Below are 15,697 nucleotides of genomic sequence, written 5' to 3'. Positions count from 1 at the left end.
TAATTCTTTATGCAGCTCTCACTTTCTGTTGGATCTCAGAGCACTTACCAGCCAGGGCTAAGGAATCTCTCTTTGAGGCATTGAAAAGTATCAAAAGCTATTCTTGTCAGATAAGGGGATTTATAGAGAAATCTAAAATTACCTAGAATTGTCCTCTGAAGATGAAGAATGAAACATACTAGGGATCCTTGGCTTGCAAAGGAAACGGATGGCATGGGGGAGGTAGCGGGGATGGTAACAGTTGGTATGTGGTCAAGATGACAAATAGGAACCTCCCCTGTGAGTAATAGGATGTCTTTGCTACTGGTGGGAGTATAAACTAGTACAACCTCTTAAGAACAAAATTTGATTTTTATATACGTATGTATATGTATGTGTATGATGTATATATATGTGTGTGTATGTATATATCAAGATACTTCAACATTTTATATCCTTTAACCAAACAGTTCTTTCATTTGTCAATCTAAAAAAATACACTAAATATGGCAAAATATTCTGCGCATTGTATCTTTGTATTCATCATAGTTTTATTTAGAGTAATGAAAAGTAGAAAGCTTAAATGCAATTGAGGAATTGTTCTGCAAGTGACAGTTCATTCAAATGATGGACATTAAGTAGAGTCATTAAGCTTGTTTACAAATAGGGAAATAAGAATTGGGAATCTAGTACAGGAAACGGGAGGGAATCCTTATAGGTTTTTTCCCTTATACCTTTAAACACAGACTCTGCATGCTCACTGGGAATCGTTCCTTTTTCTGCCCCAATCCCACCTGGATTCCTCAACCATCCGTTGCTACCTGAACACTTGAAAAGTGTTGATGCCTCTGCTCCTTAATCCTGGTAGTTATCTCTTTTGGATACAGGATCAAAAAAGACCCTCTGCACCATAACTTCCCATTCACTGGACTCTCTGGAGAGCAGAATTCCCCCTGAGGAACTTACCTACATGATCAAGCCATGTCAAGGGGTACAGGGAGATGCCTTTCTGCTAAAGAGCTCAGCCCATTAAGATTTATTTATTTATTTTCATCTGAAAAACTGCATTCAAGTGAGGTAGACTGATCACTTCAGACTTGGAGAGAATATTTATTTAGTTCAACCTCCTCATTTTGCAGATAAGGAAACTGAGGTCAAGTGCTGTGCCTACATCTCACAACTGGTCCCTGGTTATAGAGGAAGGTGGGGGAGGACATTGGCTTTGCCCTTTATAGTGGTGTGACTTTGGGGGGATCATCTCCCGAGAGTCTTGGTAGGTGCCCTTGTAAACCGAGGACATTGTGTAAAGTGATCAGCAGCGTGTCTGCCATATGCTAAGTGCTCAGTAAATGTTAACTATTGTAAATGATAAAAAATAACAGTGAAAGTTAGCAATCATTACTTTTTATTATTTTTACTTTAGAAAAAGGACTATTCCTTCTGTAATTATCTGAGCAGTTTCAGGAAGTACAGCTCTCACCACTTTGGGGATGTGGGATAATTGTAGACAGTGTAGACATTGTACCTACAAGGAGGACAAAGCGATGATAGAATGTTTGCAGTTAGGGTAGAAAAACACACTTCTGAATCCTGTAGTTAGGGTCCTTTGCAACAAGCACATTATAATGCAGGTGAGCCTCTTTTGACAGCCTAGTATTTAAAAGCTGGTATTTATCAATGGATAAATTAGGGTCATTATTGCAATTGCAAATGACCTCATTTTATAAGGTAATTAATTTCAAGGCGTATTTAAGTTGAGAAACTCCTATTGATGATTTTAACATTATTCGCTGGTAATTTTTCTTGATACAGTAATTAGTAAAATGAAAATTGGATAAAGCAAGACATATGTCATCTATCGTTGATGGAAATTTATCTTCTAATGATATAAATATCCAGAAATAATGCTTTCAGATATTAATGTTTCAAAATCCCAGTGTAGTAAACTATCTGGTATGGGGTTATAATAAAATAAGAATTATTTATTTTTTTATTCCATATAGGTTGTTAATAAATCTTGAATTATAGGGAAAAGTAGAGAATCCTCCAGATGAGGTCACCTTGTGCTAGGCATGTAGTACAGAGGTTCTCAACCGTGGTCGAGACCCACAGGAACTGTATTAAAGGGCCGTGGCATTAGGAAGGTTGAGAATCACTGATGTAGTAGGTCTTTGGGAGACAATAAACTTTGTGTAATAGAAAATTATACACAAAAGTAGAATAGTATAATGAATCCCAAATCTCCAGTTACAACTGACATTGTAGCTTTTTTTTTTTTTTTTTTTTTGAGACAGAGTCTCAAGCTGTAACCCTGGGTAGAGTGCTGTGGTGGTGTCACAGCTCATAGCAACTCTTGGGCTTAAGCGATTCTCTTGCCTCAACTTCCCAAAGAAGCTGGGACTACAGGCACCTGCCACAATACCAGCTAATTTTTTTTTTTTTTTTTTTTGGTTGCAGTTGTCATTGTTGCCCAGCAGACCTGGGCCGGGCTCGAACCTGCCACCCTAGGTGTATGTGGCTGGTGCCCTTGCTGTTGGGCAAGTCGGGCAGTGCCTGACATTATAGCATTTTAACTTCTTTAATTTTATACTTGTATATTTTTCTTTTTATTAAAAATCTTGGTTTCTGGCGGCGCCTGTGGCTCAGTGAGCAGGGCACCAGCCCCATATACCGAGGGTGGCGGGTTCAAACCCAGCCCCAGCCAGACTGCAACAAAAAAAATAGCTGGGCCTTGTGGCGGGTGCCTGTAGTCCCAGCTACTCGGGAGGCTGAGGCAGGAGAATCGCCTAAGCCCAGGAGTTGGAGGTTGCTGTGAGCTGTGTGACGCCACGGCACTCTACTGAGGGCAATAAAGTGAAACTCTGTCTCTACAAAAAAAAAAAATAATAAAAAAAAAAAAGAAAATCTTGGTTTCTAGCAATATTAATATAATTAGTTATTTGTTTTATCTACAGCATATAGAAATAGTTTCAAAAATAATACCAATATTGCTTGCTACTAATAATACTGAAAATAGTTTAATTCATTGTATTTCTCTTTGTCCTTAGACTCTATTCATGTGGTACTTATTGTTGAAATACTGTATTCTGAAGACCTTTGAAATATTAATTTTTCTCCATATACCTATGTCACCAATTTGAGATATTAGTGGATTCATTTGTTTTTAATCTTTAGTGGCTTTTCAAAAAAATTATTATATTTTGATTATCTAGAACATAGGATTTCAAATTCAAAGCTATTAACATGGTATATTCATAGTTGTCTACCCTGTGTCCTCCTTAGGTGTTTATACATTTTTATTAGTTTTGGGGTAATCTTTTCAGTATTTCTCTTTTGCAAGTGTATCTACCTATGTATTTCAATCTACTTCCTAAACCTCTGTGTAAAGTGGAACATACTATATTTACTATTCTGCATATTTGAGTTTTTTTTGTTTCTTATTTTGAATTCTTTTCAACATAGGGAAAGTTGCAAATATAGGATAAAGGACTCCAGTTTACTCTTTGCCTGGGTTTCCCCTCCCTTCCTCCCTCTTATCCATCCATCTATACACACATATGCACACACACAGTTTTTATTTTTTATTTTTAAATGAACCATTTGAGAATGAGTTGCAGGCATGATGTGTCTTTACCCCTAGGTACTCTAGTGTGAATTTCCTAAGAACAAGAATATTTTCTTATGAGTCATGGTACAGTTGTCAGATCAGGAAATTAATCAAAAAGAAAAAGGAAATCTTGATACACCAGCATTATCACGTCTACAGATTATATTCAAATTTTATCACTAATATCTTTTGTAGTAAAACAAAAATAATTTTTGTTCTGATCTAGGATCCAGTCCAGTCTTACATAGTGCTTCTAGTTGTATTGTCTCCTTAGTCGTCTTTAATGTGGAATAGTTATTTAGTTTTTGTGTTTCATGACCTTAGTTTTTGACCAGTTACTTTGTACAGTGCCCCTTACTTGGGGTCCAGCTGACATTGTCTCATGATTAGATTCAGGATTAGCATTAGCATTTGGGACAGGGAAGCTACAGAAATGATGTTGTATCCTTCCTAGTGCATGATGTCAGGAGGCACCAGATATTATTGGAGATGCCAACTTTCATAATTTGGTTAAGGCATGCCTTTTTTCTCCCTGTTATTTTTGTTCACTTCACAATATGAGGTCGATATGGTGCATTTTACAAGGGTACAAATGAAATCTACTATGTGTAGAATATAAATGTCTTAACACAATAACTAAGAAAATGCAGTGAAGGCTATGTTGACCAGTTTGATGGAAGTATTTCAAATTGTATATAAACCCAGCACATTGTACCCCATAATTGCATTAATATACACAGTTATGATTTAATTAAAAAAAAAAAAACCAAAACAATATGAGGTTGAACAATGAAGTGTGCTAACTCATCCTAAAAAAAGTGCTAGGTATCACTGCTGACTATCACTATGGTCACCTTTAAGGTACTCCCCTTGGGAAGCTGTGCACCCATGCCAGCGCCTAGTCCACTCTTTTTTTTTTTTTTTTGAGACAGTCTCACTTTGTCACCCTTAGTAGAATGCCGTGGTGTCACAGCTCACAGTAACCTCAAACCTGTGGGCTCAAGTGATTTTCTTGCCTCAGCCTCCTGAGTAGCTGGAATGACAGGCACCTGCCACAATGCCTGGCTACTTTTAGAGACGGGGTCTCGCTTTGTCTGAGGCTGGTCTCGAACTCATGAGCTCAGGTGATGCACCCACTTTGGCCTCCCAGAGTGCTAGGATTACAGGTGTGAGCCACTGTGTCCAACCTCTAGTCCACTCTTTATGACAGTTTTGGAACTCTTTATCTGGAATGGCCATCAGAGCTGTTGTTATGAGATCCTATAATTAAGTTCATCCTAGAAAAAGCGCAACATATCTCATTGCTGAATATCACTATGGTCATCTTTGAAGTATTCCCTTTGGCTATCTGGTGATCCAACACTATTTATTAATAAGCTAATTTTTTTCCTCCTCTGAATGGAAACACTCTATGATACACTACATTTCCACATGCACTTTGGTTTTTTCGTACTTTTATTATGTTGCATTGTCTGTCTTTGGGGACATATTCATTTGAATTGTTATTTCTATTCACTCAGCAACCTCTATTCTCCTGTGGTTTAATTCTAATCATGAAGTAGTCATTCCTTGTCTATATTTCCAAAAAGTTCATCATGCCAGAATGAAATATTTAATGACATATTAAATACTGATAATTGTCTTCATCATTATTGAACACCCTTTAATGAAAACTCAAAAAATATTTGTATCTCAAAGCTAAGTTTATTTGTATACTTTTTAAAATTTAAATGGGGTAAATTTTTCTATTTTTTCATTATCTTTTATATTCTTTTCTATTCTCTACTTATTCACAGTACAGATATTTAAGATGTTTGCAAAGGAATTTGTTAGTATATAGTAGCTTAAGAATTATATATATATGGGAAAGAAAACTGGTTCCATGTCTAACTCCTGCTTCCTCTTATTATCTGAAGAAATCACTTTGAGCTGAGCACTTTCTGAACCACCAGGGATCAGGTGCTGCCTCCGAACAAAGCCTGGGACTTCCCTGTCAGCTGCTTAGTTTGGTGGCTGTTGAGTCACTTTCGGGGTGAGTTCTGATGAGGTCCTGGATAATTTTTCCTGGTCTTAGGAGATTCTCCTTAGGCCCTGATACCCCTTCTGACTTGCTTTTGCCCTTTACTCTGCACATAGGGATTCACAAAGATTTGAAGGAATACACTGTTGTACACTAAATATACTAATTTTTGTGAATGTTCTTGTCATCTTATGCCAAGGTGTTTTGAGTCCCCAGCTAAGCTTTTCTCTCCTTGTATTGTCTGTGTTTTCTGTATATTCATACTTTAAGGCTCAGTGTAAGCCCTAATCTGACCATTCTGTCTCTACAATGTATTCTCCTTAGAATTTTCTGTACTCTAACACAGGCTTGGGTCACACATGCCTGTGTTATTGTATAACTGTTTTCTCTAGGTCACCTCTCCTAATTGAATAAGGAGGACTGGTCTTTTTGCCATCCACCCTCATTTTAAAAACCCCCAATTGTTTTCCACCTGCCCCCAGTGCATACTCCCTACTCTGCACAGACTAGTTCTGTCGCTTTCACAAACATGCAGTGTTTTCCTACCTCTTTGTCTGTTTTCCCTGCCTGAATATCCTCTTTTGCTTCTTTGTATCTATTTATCCTAATAGGCTTAGCTCAAATGCTGCATCCTCTGAAGCTGTCCCTGATCTCTGCTTCACTAGCACATTGTATAGTCCCTTAGAATTCTTAATCTTTGCGAGGATGTGATCTCCTTGAGGTTGGTGATTCTATTTTATCAAACTGTCCCATCTCTTGGTAAGCTTGGTGTTAGGTCCACAGCAGATCTTTACAATGTGTTGAAAAAATGAATGAACCCAAAGCTTTCCCACCAACTGGGGCACTGCTGAGTCTTGCTCCAGCCTTCAAGGACTCTGTTTCCTCTTTTTGGCCGAGGCGGTGAGGACACTAACATTTGCTGAGTGAATGGATTGCTGATTGCCAGAATCACCTAAGGAATTTAAAACATTACCCAGTCTCAGGCCTTCCTCTAATAGTCTGGATTTGGCATCTACAAATTTAGTCCCCTCTATCCTTTTATAGATAAAAGAAAACTGGGACTTAGGGAAACAGATTTAGAAGAAAGACTTAGTTGTGAGTGAAGCAGAAATGTTTGCCTGTTTTCTTATTTTCTCCAACTACAGGAGTTTCCCCTTCGAACTTCTATGGTAGGAATCAGGGAATATGGTAGGAAGTGTTTCCTCTCAGTACTCATGTGCATTTTGTATTTGGACATCTGAATGCCTGCTTGTGTCCTGTGCTGGGTGCTAGGTGTGGGAATTCAAGGGGTCTTTAGGCTTGGGGGCTTTCAATGCAGTGGGAAGCAAATATATGAGCAAATAACTTCAATTAATTGCACCGGATTCTGTGACAAGTGACAAGGCACGATAGCAGAAAGAAGAGCATAGTAGAGACATTGGGGTCTTTATTTTATTAGCTGTTGAGTGAGGTGGGCCAGAAACAGTTAAGCGTGTGATTTCCCATGGAAAGAGCCTTCTTGTTTAGATTGGTAAACAGCCTGATCCAAAGTGCAATGTCCTTGCAGGAACATTTCCCTGGGAGGCTGGAAAGTATTCAAAGGTGATTTGATTTAGTTGCTTTCCAAGCTCAGCAGAAATAGCCCTTTTAATGGACCTTCTGGATCATTCTTCGGGCTCCAGTGTTATTAGTGGTTTCTGGTGGCATTTTTTATGATGTGATTAAGATAAAGAATGTGGGGGAAAAAAGCCCCAGATAGGGAGTCAATGTATCTGACTTTTAATTCTTGTACTGCAGTGAAACTTCGGGCAAGTGTCTACATTTCTCTCATCCTTAGGCTTCTCATCTGTGAAATGGAGCAATGTTGTTTGCTTGTATTGTGGGATCGTTAATGGGATCAAATAAGAGAATCTGTGAAATACTTTGAAACTGAACTACACGACAAAGGGTCCTTTAAATGACTATCAAGAGATCTAATTTGGTGGTAATGGCACATGTGTGTGTCCCAGACGTGGGATGCCTAGTTCTGCATGGGAAGGTGGGCTGACAACATTCGGTTCGTGCTGGAGAATTGCGGGAAGCTTCAAAGTACAATTCCTGGGAGGGTGAAGGTCATGGGACACCTGACTCTGCCAAGTACTGGGTGTACTGCACCGAATATAATGCTCCCTCTAACAAAAAGCAATGGCATCCTTGGACTCTTTGGGAAGGTAAAGCATGTTGGAGGAAGTGCAAGTCAAATTTGCTTCCTCAGGCAAGGGAGTCTGTGGGAAGCTCATGATGAAAGACTTGCATCTGGGGAGTTTAGGGTAGAGATGGATGCCTGCAAATGTCAAATCATTTTCTATCCCCTTTGATCAGATCACAGGAGAAATGGCCTTGGTAGAGAGATAAAAGTCAAGAGCTTCAGAGATAGTGAAAAATAGGAGACTTGCCGTTGGACAGAATTATCTGATGGGACGAGTTCCTGGGAATGAAACGATTGTTATTTAATAATAGCACTTAATCTCCGCTCATTAAAGCAGTATGGAAAGTCGTGATAAACTTGTTCTGAAACTCAGTCATTGGTATAAAATACCCTTATGATGACATAATAGTAATCTACACCAGAGCTCTCTAGCCTTCATCATCTCCACATTGATTCCTTCAGCCCTGTGAGGCTGTGAGGAGCCTCCCCTGGCCTCCAGACTCCTTCAGTTACCCGCGGCACCAATGCTGTGGTGCAGAGATGGGCAAAGATCAGCTTCTGCAACCAGAGTTCTCTTCTTTTTGAGATTCCTCACTTTACGGGAATGTGCCCTGGCTTCTTTGTGTTTGCTCTGGCTGTTCCATCCAAGCTAAACACTTTTTTTGTCTTTTCCTCAGTGATCTCTTTTCACTTGACAGTTAATTGAAACTTTTGTGTCTGCAGGTCCATTGTGATAGTAATAGATGGGATATTGTGAGATTCTGTGTAGGCCCCAATATCTGAGTTTATTTTTTGGCAGCCATTTACCTAAAACATTTTCCAGGTGGTATGCTTGTAGGAGTCCACTTAATTTATCTGTATTCTTGGTGTTTCATCTTAGAAATTTTGAATTAAGGGCGGCACCTGTGGCTCAAAGGAGTAGGGTGCTGGCCGCATCTACCAGAGGTGGCAGGTTCAAATCCGGCCCCGGCGAAAAACTGCAAAAAAAGAAAAAAAAAAAAGAAATTTTGAATTAAACTAAGCTGTACTATCAAACGTAAGCCATTATTGGGTTATGCTTTCTTAATTTGCTCCAGAATACCTTTTAGTCTTACCAAACATTTTGTCATGTTTTGGCCCATAATTATCTATTATCTATATTATCTGTCTGTTCTTGCTTAGACCCAATTCTGGTAGGTTTCATCCCCTTCTTGGTCACCATTGTGCCTGAACTCAGAAACCCTCTCTAGAAATCTATAAACAGTGTTGTACCAGCTTGCTGTCTTATTGTCCTCAAAGTATGATATTTTATATGAACTGGATTTTAGAATACTCCTTTTTATAATCTGGCAACAGTATAAATTATTGGTGTTTATTCTTTTTATTTCACGTGATTATTCTGTTCAATTTTAGCTTTTGGATGACTCATAGACATTGTTAGCATTTTGCTGTGGCATTGGGTGGTCTTTAGCATTTTATTGGACTATTTTATAAAACATCACCAAAGAAATATGTTGGAACTGGTATTTATTGCCTTAATCTTATTGTCTGCATTGAGAAGTTGCTAACTAAATGTTTTCTTCAGCTTTTCCTTAATTGCAGTGTGGTTAATTCCTCTCAACTGCAGGAAGCCACGGTATTTATAGATTGCTGTTATTATTTTTGTGGTCAGCAGAAGTAATCGGCATTCACCCAGTGCCAGGAATATGCTTGGCGTGAAGGAGGACATACAATTAGATCCAATTCCTGCCCTGTGAACTTGATGTGAGACAAGTTAAGCAGAGAGGAGGGAAGGAAGATAAATTCACAAAATTGTATCTCTTCTAAAATGGAAAGAAAATGAATTTCAGTTCAGAAGGACACTTTAGGAATTCAATTAAATAGGGTAGAACACAGGTGACACCATCATCAGGACAGCATTTATGCTAAATTATATAAATCTGAGAAGTGAGTCATAGCAAACCCAGGTATGATGGAGAACTTACCTCAAAGCAAAACTGTAGTGGTACTGTAAGTGGGGGATAGAGGAAGGAGAATGGGGGGGAAAGTTGTGTATTTTGTGGAAGGTTAAGGGACGGTTAAAGGTGTCCTGGAAATTACCCTGACTTTGCCTCCTTCTCTCATGGCCACATCTGATTAATTTCTAAGACCTGTCCCTCTTAGTTCCCAGATACTTCCTCATACTGTTCATAATTTTTTTGCTCCTATCTCATCTTGCTCCCTCCAATCCATCACCCATGAAACAGCCATATAAGTCCAATGATCAAGGTTTATTGCTCAAAAATCCTTCAGTGGCTGCTGGTGCCCCAGAGTAGCAATACTAGGCCCTCATGACCTGGCCCTGCCTACCTGTTCGGCCTCATCTCACCTGGTAGAGGACTTACAGCATCTGAACACACACCAACAGCCAATGCTGAATTAATCCTTAGTGTCTGTGTATGCTCCAGCTCTTGCCTAGAATGGGCCCCTTCCTTTTTTTCCATCTGACCAACTGTTCATTCCTCAAATTCAAAAATTGTCCCCTTTGTGAATACTTCTGACCTGCACCCGAGTGATTTAGGTGTTTCTGTCTTTCAGTGCTTCTACTGGACTTTGGTAGATAGAAGCTCTTTCCAGCAGTCATTTTAGTGCATTGTCACTGTTGAGTCACGTGTCTTTTATGTGTACTGTTAGTGCTTATGCGGGTGTTTGTTGACTGATGAAGGACTGGCTGCGTCACATCAGGCTGCAGGCTTCTCAAGAACGTTGTGCGTACTGAGTATCTGCACCCGTTTTTGAATTTCAGGTACTGCAGCCGGGAAAGACAGGCCCTTGGAATCATGGGAGGATGAATTTATTTGTCATTCTGGAAGGTTTCCAGTACTAGAAGACAGGAACAGTTGGTACAAATGTCCTGGATTTGTGGATGTGATCTTGATTGGGGGGACACCTGTTCTGTCTGCAGATTTGACATTTATTTTTGACTCTGAGAAACGGAAACTTCTGCATCTCTCCAAGAGGGTGGCCAGGTCTGCACAGGGGAGTTTCAGACCCAGGTTCACTTAGTAACACAATTACTCTCACCACCTGGGAATCTGTCGTAAAGTGAGAGGGTGGCCTGGACCATCCTGACCTCTGGAAATTCAGGGAGAGTAACTGAATTTCAAGACTGACGGTGGCAAACAGGCAGACTTGCTTTTGTGAACATCAAAGGCTTCTTCCTAAATTTCATTTGATTGTTTGAATTGTCCATATTACTTAAATTTGTTCAGGAATGAAATATCATAAATTTGATTCTTTTGTAGTGGGGACTTTAAACTTTTTTATTTATTCAAAAGCTATTTTATATTCACCTCCCTGTGTATATGCAACTGTTGTGTTGTAGGGGATGTGATTTCAGTATATAGTAACCACCCAGGGTCCTGAGATTCTAAGAGTCCAGTGAAAGCTCTGTTATAAGAGCAAGTGAAAACATTAAAACAACCTAATGATGGCAACAGATGCCGTGGGTTGTTCTTCAAAAGAGGAAGGAACTGCTGTGAGCAGAGTAGTCAGGGAATACTTCAGACGGAGAAAATGAGATTTGAGCTGGATCTTGAAGGTGGGTGGGATTTGAAGTATAATACAGAAGAGAGGTAGTTCTGGAGCAGAAAAACAGCCAACAAGAGAGGGATCCTTAATATTTTAGAAATTTATGATGTCAATTTGACCAAGAGTTTTATTACTCTGGGCTCACGATCCTCTCCCCTCCTTACTCATATCTAACCTCTTCTGATTCTTTGAATATCTGCTAGGTGCCCAGTTAGAAATGCGGGATATCACACTTTTCCTTCGGGAGCACCATTCTTGTAGGTTACTACATCTTATGGAAGGAACATAGAATCAGAAGCAGTTTTTGGAAATGAGAATGTAAAATTAGAACTTCCGATGCTGTCTTGCTGGTGTGACACCCTCATCCCCCGCTGCTTTCCGGGTGTGTTCTTTTTTTCTCCCATGCTGCCGTGGGCAAATGGCTACCCTCTACCTTTTCAGACAGAAAGTTTGATGTCTGATGATTTGCCAAAGTTTAAGGAGAACCTTAGTAAGATGATCTTTTTTTGTGTGTCTTTTTTTGAATCGCTTCTCAGCTGGCTGTGGTATGAAGGGAGCTGGCTTGGAGGAGCAGACAGCAGTACCTCCTGGTGTTTCTGGGATGAGTACTGTCCTTCCCAATGTGCCCTGGTGTTTTAGGAAGAGGTCAATTATGTCAGGCCAAGCAGAGTGCAGCAGCTCTGAGTCGGCTGCTGAGGAACTGGTGAATCATAAGAAAAGCGCCTCGAAGATTCTGTTCAATGTGGTACTTGATCTCTAAATTTCCTTTCTACCTTTGATCCTCATGAGCCTTGGTGTTAGTGGTGCAGGTGGGAGCTGAGAGTTGGAGTCTCCCTTTTCTTTTTTGACTTTGTTGTTGGTAGACACCCTGCCCCAGGTTAGGAGGCAGAGCGCCATTTGTGCACAGGCCTCCTGTAGCAGCTCCACTTGCTGACATATTCTGTTCATCCTTCTCCTCTTGGTTAATTTCAGCCTCTCAGCCATGTTGATAAGTTCATTCACATTCTAGGCTCCTCCTGCCACCGCCAGAACTGTTTGTCCCTCTGCATTTCTGCAGTGCTATTGATTTGCAATTTGCTTGTAGCCTAACTGGATTTGGGTTGCTGTGTGCCTCTGGAAGCGTTTCTATTTATTGATCTGTGCTAAGAGACCCCTCCTAGCCCCGTAGTTGTTAGGACTGCTGTCCAGGGTCAGCAGAACATGTGACTGCTGACCAGGTTTTGTTTTGCTTCTGAGGTAGTCCAGGGTCCCAGGGGAACCTTAGAGGTAAACTTTAGAGCTCTGTTAAAGTCTCCATATGAAGGCCTCTTTCTGTCCTTTCTCTGCTTGATTTCTAAGCCCATTCTTCTTATTCAATCACCTGCCTCTCATTCTGCTGTCCCACTGGTGAAAAAGTCACACTCTCTCCCCATATGCACGTGTGGACATATGCTTCTGTGTACACACAAAATTGGGTCTTGCTGTGTTATGTACCTAGACTGCGAATTTCTCTTATAGTTGCTAGTATTTATCTCCTCCTTTCATGCCCATTTAAGAATCCACCGACAGAATACCCTCTTTAATTGAAAGAAAGAAGGGTCTGACCCTGTGATGGGTCTGGAGTATGGAGGGCTACGAGCGCTAGAGTATGCAGGTGTGTTAGAGGGTGCTGGTGTGGCCGGTTCCTCGCATTAAATGTGATCCCAGGGTACAGAATGCATTCGCAGCTCCTTTTTTCTTTTTAATGTATAAGGTATTGATTTGGTAAATAATTCTAGTTAGTACAGCAAATACACCTCGTGTATCAGTAGCCAGTTACTTTAACACTTAGCAGCTTGAGACAGCCTAATCATTTCGTGTCTCATAGTTTCTATGGTCAAATTTTTAGGCGTCATGTAGCTGGTGCTTCTTGCTCAAGGTCTCTCAGGAGACTGCAGTTAGTCTGCCCTGCTGCTGTGCGGCAGGGCGGTGGTGGTGATGGGGGATGTGGTTTTCCTTGTTTGGTTTTCTAAATGTGGGCTGAGTGGCCGGAGAGGATAAGACTGTGTGGAGATCGGTGGGAAGGGTTTGCAATTCTTGGAATTTGTATAAAAATACATTCATTGATATTAATATGCAGTTATTAATTGCTATACCCTGGAGTAGTGTTTTATTTTGTTCATTTGGCTCCCAGATCCATCCTGGGCAGCTGGTGGAGGGAGAAGCGGTTGTGGCTGGGTGCCAATTTTCAGAGGGCATCCCTGTGACCTTGGCACAGTGGGGCCAGAAGCCTGGGCTCCTGTCTGCCTGGGGGCCGTCTCCAGGGGCTGATCTTGCTCTCTCGGCACTAGTTTCTTCCTTCCTTTTCTATGATTTCACCCAAGATCTGAGGCTTCAGAGGGGTTGTGTGCTTAGCTGGCAAGGTTGCTGGCAGCACTGACTGCAGCCTGGTAGGTCAGGGGTGTTTTGTCACCTTGCTAGTGAAATCATCCTGAGGGGAGGGAGGAGACACCACACCTAGAGAAACAACCAGGGCACGGGTTTGCCCAGGGTGGGGATTCCTGGCATATGGGACTTTCAGTGCTAAAACCAGGACAGCCCCAGGCAAACCGGAATGGCTGGTAGACCTAACTGTGCCTGCAGAAGCTTCCTGGTTGGCCCGTATCCCCACCACCCTTGCACCCAAGTGACTTTGAAGCTCACGGTTGGTAAGCATCTGAAGACGCTTCCTTGTGGACAAGGCCCTGCCTCAGGAGGAATTGCATTTCTCTCTTCTGGCGTCTGCCTCTCAAAGCCCAGATGGGTTTTGGCCTGTTCTTGGAAGCTCCCAGAAAGCAGGCACGAGGTGGTTGAAAAGACCACAGGGTTCTAATCACCAACATGCTATATAACTGTGTGGCATTGGAGGGTGGCTGTGGTCACTGGGCCAGAAGCCCCTGCAGCCTTGGGACTTGCTTCCTGATTGTCTCTGTGGGTGGAAGCACTACCCTGCCATCACCTAGTGACAAGCCCAGACTCAATCTATCAGGGCTTTACAGAACTCCTGTGAGTAGGAGAGGGTAGCACTGAAATGTCCACCGGTCTCAGTGCTAGAGGAGTACTGGGAGGGTTGCTCAGCACTTGTGGGGTTTTCTGTGTTGAAAGGGACGCACAGATGGAGTGCTGAAACAGCTTTGTGTGCAGAGAGGACATGGGGTGGGGAGAGAGGAGGCCACTGGTGGGGTGGAATGACTGTGTGGGAACAACAGGGACATCTATCAGGGACGTCTGTTTAGCTCTGCAGTATGTAATGGGAGTCTTTTCTACTTCCCCACAAAAATCTTTATGAAAATATCAATTTTTCCTTAAAAATATCCTTGGTCAGACAAATGTGAACCCTTGCTGTGGTTTGTTGACGTCTCTCGGAATGAGAGGCGAGCAGTGTGATTTGGAATTCAGGTCTTAGGCCAGGTTTGGTGCAGTCTTACTGTTGTCCCTGAAGCATTTTTCTGTGTCCCAGAGAACACCTTTGCCTGCCTGGAGCCCGTCCGTCCCCACCCGGGACTACTTTCTTTTCCCTTACCCGGCTCCTCTTGTACTCATTCAAATCCCCTGGGTGATCATTCCAAATCCAGTTCTTAGATACAATGGAGTGGGGTCATTCCTGATTACACGTATTTTTTCTTTACAATCTCTTCTTTTCTCCTCGTCTCTTTATCTTTGGCAAGTAGGAAGTACTCTCTAACTTTTAAATATAGGAATGGAGCTTTGATGCGATCCTACGTGTTTTTCCTACATGATCTCATTTAATTCCCGGGATAACCCTGCAGAGTTTCATTTCATAGACAAAGAAGTCCAGATGCAGGGAGGCTGACCAGGTGGCTCCAGTTTATAGAGCAGCTACAAAGTGGTGGAGCTGCAATTGGAGCCACTAAACCTTTTCATTTGATTCCATCATACATACTTTTATTTTTAGAGCATTAGCTTTGAAGCCAAGATACCTGGGTCACACGTGGTCATACCTGAGTTACTTTGATTCTGTAACTAACTGGGTGACCTTGAGCAAGACACTGGATCATTGAATATCAGTGTCCTGCCTTGTTGGAGTGGAAAAAAAAAGGCGGGACTGAAAGACCTTGGAGCTGCTTTCTGGGGCTAATGTCCCTTTCTTCCATCTGTTTTTCCTTCTGGGAAAATCTGTCTAAACAGGCCTTGCGTGCCCCTCACCTCTGCCTGGTTTCCTGACCACTCTTCTGTACACTTTTTGATTATCCTTGGAGCTTGTCTTATCACTCTTGGGTGAGAGGAATCGTTGCTGTGACTTTTGATTTCTCAGACTTCCTACTACTTCTTTAGCTTACTCGGATTACTCTCTCTGAAAAATCATTACAAAAGTATTTCTGTTTTGTGTTGCTGCTGCTGTTAGTAAGAATGATTA

The 15,697-nt window shown here is 41.4% G+C and overlaps 1 protein-coding gene across 4 annotated transcripts in view; it reads left to right on the top strand.

The window, feature by feature from the left end:
- Window positions 1-15,697, top strand: part of NOS1AP (nitric oxide synthase 1 adaptor protein) — a 318,633-nt gene that overhangs the window by 50,332 nt on the left and 252,604 nt on the right. The window contains exon 1 of one of the 4 annotated variants that reach the window (XM_053607762.1): window positions 13,929-13,988. The exons of the other annotated variants lie outside the window; for them this stretch is intronic. The gene's annotated coding sequence lies outside the window, so the exon portion shown is untranslated. Of the gene's footprint in view, window positions 1-13,928; window positions 13,989-15,697 lie in introns of those variants that run through there. 4 annotated transcript variants of the gene reach the window in all.

Source organism: Nycticebus coucang, chromosome 10 (genome assembly GCF_027406575.1).
Source record: "Nycticebus coucang isolate mNycCou1 chromosome 10, mNycCou1.pri, whole genome shotgun sequence".
NCBI classification, from domain to species: domain Eukaryota; kingdom Metazoa; phylum Chordata; class Mammalia; order Primates; family Lorisidae; genus Nycticebus; species Nycticebus coucang.
This window is presented reverse-complemented; position numbering and strand designations above follow the sequence as displayed.